Source organism: Pinus tabuliformis, chromosome 4_2 (assembly GCF_031772625.1).
Source record: "Pinus tabuliformis cultivar Carrire ecotype Pingquan chromosome 4_2, CPIR1, whole genome shotgun sequence".
NCBI classification, from domain to species: domain Eukaryota; kingdom Viridiplantae; phylum Streptophyta; class Pinopsida; order Pinales; family Pinaceae; genus Pinus; species Pinus tabuliformis.
The window spans coordinates 1,073,482,439-1,073,489,224 of record NC_142304.1 but is presented as its reverse complement, the minus strand read 5'-3'; positions in this window follow the sequence as shown (position 1 = coordinate 1,073,489,224).

The window sequence follows — 6,786 nt, the reverse complement described above, 5'->3', positions numbered from 1 at the left end:
TTACCCTAAGGTCCCTTTGTCTTGCACAGAAACAACACATTACTCATACCTGTTTAAGATGGGCAAAAATACATTGAAAATATCCTTTCATGGTGAAAAATAAACAAATTTAGCATTTATTTATCCAAAAAACCTATAAAAAGACTTCTTACCATGTCATTTTTACCATTTTACTGTTGAGGTTGAGAAAAGGGCTTTTGGCAAGAAACTTCCCGTGGAGATTGCGGAGAATCCGACCGTCAGAATCGAACGCCGTTTCACCAGGTATTCTACAACACCCCTCTCTTGATTTCCATCCGTTTAGAATTCATTTTTAAGCTTTTATTTGATTTTTTGGGGGTCTTGGGGTTTCAAGATGCGCACTTCGGGGTACGCAGGTCATGCACTGCTGACCTGCGTACCCCGATATTTTCTCAATGGGAAAATTATGGGGTGTACGCACCCGGCCTTAAGGGCAGCTGCGTCCAGCTGCTCTGTTCCTAAAGGCCAGGGTGCGTACCCCACAAAACGCAAATTAAAACCCTCATACCTCAAAAATAGACCAAAATTTTTAAATTTTATGGATCCTAACTGATGTTTTATGATGTGTAGGGAGCACATCATGCTTGATTGGCGTGAAAGAGAGCACGAGGACGTTGATTTAGCCGCAATCAATCATCAACCCTCCATTGATGCTTTGAAGGCATGCAGACTATACAAATACTGGGCCATAGCTGGCATGAGGGGCCAAGTGACATTCCTTGAGTGGCTGGTTGAAAGGTGGAACGTCCAGGAACAATGCTTTTACATCGGAGAGCACCAGCTCGAGATAGAGCCCTCTGATGTATATTTTCTCACTGGTTTGCCCAACAGGGGCGAGCAACTGACTCTCTCCGGGACTAGGCCGGGTGGCCAATCCCTTGCTAGCCTCCGGCTAGAGTGGTGCAACAATCAGAACCAGGAGAAAGTGATAGAAATCAAATATATATCCCTGCCTGAACTTATGGTAATTTCCTTTACAATTACCAGACTCTGCGGCACAGCCGCCTTGCACATTGCTACCGGGTCCCAAATGCGGATAGCGATAGATTGCTACCAAGGCACCATTTTCAACTGGTGCGAAGCTGTGGTGGCCAACATGAAGGCCCAACTAACTAGGGTAAAGACCGGGAAACTAAAGACCTTTGGGTATGGGCCTTTGGTTGTGAGCATTGCCCTAGAGAGAGTTCCCATGTTGATCCCTCAGCAGCTTACTGTTCCAGTTGGGGCTCCTCGGGAGCCTAAGTTGACGAGATGGGTTACAGTGATGGCCCGGCATCTTGATGAGGGCACGACAGTGGTTCGATTTCCTGATGGTTACTTTCACTGGCTAGAGGGCCGGTCTTTGCTATTCAGGATTTTCCTTATGCCGGAATGGATTTTCGGAATGATCCAGACATGGTTCTTCCACAGGGAGAACAATGGGATGACAGAGGTACTTTATTTTTCACAAGTTTTTAAGTTATCTATTTTTTTTTGTTTTTTATATATATCATCTCAAAACTGACAGTGGCAAATTTTCAAAATGCAGATGTAGGTCCATGGCGTCCGGCCAATCTCCGGGCTTTTGAGAGAAGAGTACCAGCTGTACCAGCACCCGCCCCACAGGACGCGGCCGCAGAGGCCTTAGCCGAGCTGGAACAGGATCTAGAGCATCTAACGGCGGGTATACCAGAGACCACCATAGATGACATTCCTATTCAACTTCAACGCTATGTGGTTGCAGTCCCAGGACCTGTTAGAGGGTTCCTGTGTATGGTAGCGCGGGCAGTGGTCTCGTATAGAGAGCACCACCAGTGATTGGCTAGTCACTTTTGTAGACACATATGACATTTTTGGTTTTTTGTACTTATCATTTTGCCGATCATAAGGTGTTTTTCAACCTATGATCGAAGACGATGTATATTTTTGACACACTCCTACCTATATATATATATATATATATATATATATATATATATATATATATATCATTATTACCAGCTTATCTTGTTTAACATATGTGATGAAATGTTTTTAAATTTACTTGCATGATTATCGCAAATGTCTGTCTAACATTCAAGAAGCAATTGCATCTGCTAATGTATTTAGAGACCTTGGAATATGTTGATATTCAATGTAATCAAATTCACGTTCCAAGAGACGCACTCTCAAAAACAATCTTAATAACACAGGATTTCTAATGGCATATACTCTATTAAGCTGTAATACAACGAGTTCAAAATCTAACCTCACTATCAAACGTCGAATTCCAAATGAAATAGATTCAGACAATAATTCAACCACTGCACTATATTCTGCAATGTTGTTCGTTGTTTGACCGAGGCTCACCCCATGCATAGAAACTAACTCGTCAGAGTGCGAATAGATAACCCAAGCTGCGAAAGAGATATTTTGTGTGCTACAGCAAGCACCATCGGCAAATCCAATGTACGTTTGGAGAGGCGTCGACATCTGCAATATCAAGAGTAAAACCAAGATAAGCCAGAATAACGACGAAAAACGCACTGTCTAAGCTAAGCACACCATCTAAACTAACAAACATACTAGCTAGAAAGAAAACCTAACCTAACTAAAATTCTCCATACCCACCATTTAAGCATAATAGCTCTTTAGGTAAAGTCCATTTCTGGGTTTACCCAAAGAGTCCCCATCAAAATCTACTAGCTCATAGGCCCCTTTTGCTAGCTTTCGCTTTACAATGTAGGGTCCATGCCACATAGGAATGAATTTTCTAGCACCTAGCTTATCGTTAGCTTGATCATATAATAGCACTAGGTCTCCCTCTAAAAAACTTCGAGGGGTCACATTTTTATCATACTGAGTTTTCATTCGCTTCGCGTGAGTCTCGATTGCCAATGCAGCGTCACGTCGAGTCTCATCTAATTGAGCTAAGTATAATAAACGTTTCTCCTCTTCGGAAGTAGCTGGGAGTAATTCGACAGCCATTTGAAGTAATGGGATTTCGCATTCAATGGGTAACACAGCTTCCAAGCCATAAACTAGCTGGAAAGGAGTGAACCCTGTTGATGTTTTCACTGAAGTTCGGTATGCCCATAGCACTGAAAATAACATGTTGTGCCAATTCGACCGATGAATACCAATGATACGTCGGATCATGATAATGAGAACTTTGTTGATAGATTCAACCAAACCGTTGGCTTGTGGATAATAAAGAGTAGAGCTATCGTGGCGCAAACCAAGCTGGCTTGTAAGCTCAGTCATCATGATATTTCGAAAATGGCTCCCATGGTCAGTGATAATCGCTTGCGGGACATCGAACCTAGTTATAATGTGATTGAATACGAAAACTGCAGCTGTTTTTCCGCTTGCATCGAATGTAGGCATCGCCTCGGCCCATTTAGTAAAATAATCAACCGGGAGGATGATATACGCATGCCCTCCGGCCGAGTGAGGGTTACAAGTTATAAAATCGATACCCCATTTGGCGAAAGGACCAACGGCAATTATAGGGTGGAGAGGAGCAGGTGGTGCGCGCATCTTGCGATCAAACACTTGACAGTTGTGGCATTTTCAGACCGCAATGATACAATCTTTAAACATGGATGGCCAGAAATAGCCAGCATGCAACACCTTCTGAGCTATGGCATACCTAGACATATGACCGCCACATGCTCCAGAGTGACAATCATTCAAAACTCTCTCAGCCTCTTCGTGAGTTAAACAACGTCGAAAAACCGAGTCTGCCCCCCGGCGATAAAGAGTATCTCCAATAATTTTGTATTGCTGGGACTGGAATCGAATTTTTCGACGCTCTGACTTTGAAGCTTCAGGCCGAAAGGTTTGGGTTTGGAGATAGATGATTATATCCCCATACCACGGATCTAAAGTACTGATAAGAAACAAATATTTGTCCGCGATGGACTCCTTTGCCACAATTTCCGTGTCAGCACGCGGGAAATCACATATCAATTCCGCAAAAACTAAGGATTTCTTAGACTTGGACTTCTCGAACTCCAAGTCGTTCTTGCAGGATAACGATCCATTTAGAGTACTTGCCCCCTAGTAGTTGTTTTGTCAAAATATAAATCATAGGGTTGCAATCCGAAATAACTGTAGTTTTACGGAGAAGAATGTAGTGACGGAAACGCTGGACAGCTTGAACAGTTGCCAGGGCCAATTTCTCCACATGCGAATATTTTAGCTCAGTGGGGTTTAATGTCCTACTAAGATAATATATCACATGTTCCGTTCCGAATTCATCTTCTTGGACTAACACCATTCCAATAGTGGAATGCGAAGCCGCGAGGTATAAGAAGTAGTCTTGGTTGTAGTTGGGAGGATGCAGCAACGGTGCATGGGTCAACGCGTGCTTGAGTGCATCAAAAGATTGTTGGGCAATCTCGTCCCAAAAGAATTGAGCATTCTGTTTCAACAACCGTGTAAAACCCTTGGTGACCTCGGCGTAGTTTGGAATGAATCGGCGTAAAAAATTTGCTTTCCCTTGCAAACTTTGGAGTTGGCGCAAGCTCGAAGGAGGAGGCAATTTGATGATAGCTTCGACCTTCGAGGGATCAACGCGAATGCCGGCTTTTGAAACAACAAATCCCAGCAATCGACCCGCCTCTATACAAAATACACACTTGTGCGGATTCAACCGAATACGATAATGCCTACACCTCATAAAGATTGCTCGTAAGTGGACAAGGTGATCAGCTCGACGTAAAGAATGAGCAGGCAAGTCATCGAGGTACGGTTGCACAATGTGTTTGATGTCATGAAATGCATAAGACATCGCCTGTTGAAAAGTGGCTCCGGCATTTTTAAGCCCAAAAGGTAATTTTCAATAAGCAAATGTCCCCCATGGACAAATGAATGCCGTTTTTGGTTGATCGACAGGTAGAATATTGATTTGATTATAGCCCGAAAAACCATCCATAAAGGAAAACATTTCACTTCCGGCACAATCATCAATTATTTGATCGATATAGGGCGTAGGATAGTTGTCTTTTGGACAAGCTCGATTGATATCCCTATAGTCGATACAGATTCTTATTGTCCCTTGTTTCTTGTTAACTAGAACAATATTCGATACCCAATCTGTTAACGGGATCGGATAAATGAAACCTGCTTTCAACAGCTTTTTGACTTCTGCTTTAATGGCAGCTGCTTTTCGAGGGTGAATCTGACGCAACCATTGCCGAACGGGTTTAGCGTCCGGGTAGGTCTTGATTTCATGGACAACAATAGCGGGATCGATTCCTGGCATTTCCTCGTAGGACCAGGCAAATACGTCACGGAATTCTTGGAATAGGGCCTTATAACGTTGCATTTCATCATCTATACACGAGGCGCCTATAAGAATGTTCTCAACAATTTCGGGCTTCACTAAAATGTCAATGGGAACAGTACGAGAAATATTCCCTAAATTCAACTCTGAATCAGGATGTTTCGTTGGATTTTGAGCTTCTTTGACATATTCAGCGGTAAATATTAATGAAAAATCATTTTCAAAGGAATTTCCCTCAGGTAAAAACGAAGATCTATGATGAAGATCTTCCCATGGTAGATCATCTACACTTAGGATTTCGCGAAGTTGCTCGTCAGATGACACGACTTCGGGAAACGCTATCCGTTCCGAGGTTGATGTGAAAAGTGATTCCTCACTGACCACATTCATTTGGTTGATTTGGGTTGAAAGTGAGTCGGTAAAAGACACGACGACTTCATAAACAATTTCATATGGACTCAAAGGCATAGCATTACCGAATGAGTCTATCTCAGATTCAGATGGGACAATCCAAGGATCGTCGTAAATAATGGTGTCTGATGTAATCATATGAATTGATGCAAATAAAGGGTCTGCGTTGATTGGAGGGAAAGGAAAAGTTCCCAGTAAACCGGAATCTTTAACTAAACCTACGCCAACGTCCCTATAAGGGATTGTCGTCTTACCGACATGCTGGATACTCTCTGAAGAGGCTGGATCGGTCGAAAAGTATGTCAGCTGATCAATTGTCACGATCTTACCGTTATGTGGAAACTTTATTACCCTGAAGACCGATGAAACGAATGCTGTCATAGCATATGACCAACTTCGACCCAAAAGAAGGTTGTAGTCTAGAGGGGCATCAACCACCTCCACATCTAGACTAACGGTTTTACCTTCCACCCCTATAGACAATTCCTATAGAATACCAAACGAATGGAACCCACGACCATCAAAGGCCTTAAGGATGGTCGGGGATTGGTTCAGTGAAGGAGAACCAAGCGATCTCCAACACTGAATCGACATAATACACGTAGAAGCTCCCTCATCAATCACAGTCCGATGAATAGGCCTGTTTTTGACTATCACTGGAATCTAGAAAGCCATATGATGAGGGAGAAGCGGTGTACTATTTTCTAGATCGAAGATTATCAGGTTTGGGTCCTGAATATCAACAGCTCCTATAGCCGACAAAAGTAATTTCCATTGTGCTGGGCATGATTGCAGCACTTCTAAAGCCGACATTGCTGAGGGTGAAATAGCTAAGTCCTCAACAATGTTGTAATTCTGGGCCACTCTCGCATGTGGATTGAAAGTAGACCTCCGAAGTACACCCTTGGCGGGCGGTTTAATTACTAGTCTGGGTTAGGTTTTTCGATCTGTAGTGGATCGGGACCAGGAGCTGAGGTTGATGGATTAGAATGAGAAGATTCTGCTTCTTTACCATCAACAGGATTCTTACTACCATAATCTTGCGACCGAGTCGCAATCCTCACATGAGACATCATCAAAATGGGTTCTTCACTGGCAGTCGAGGA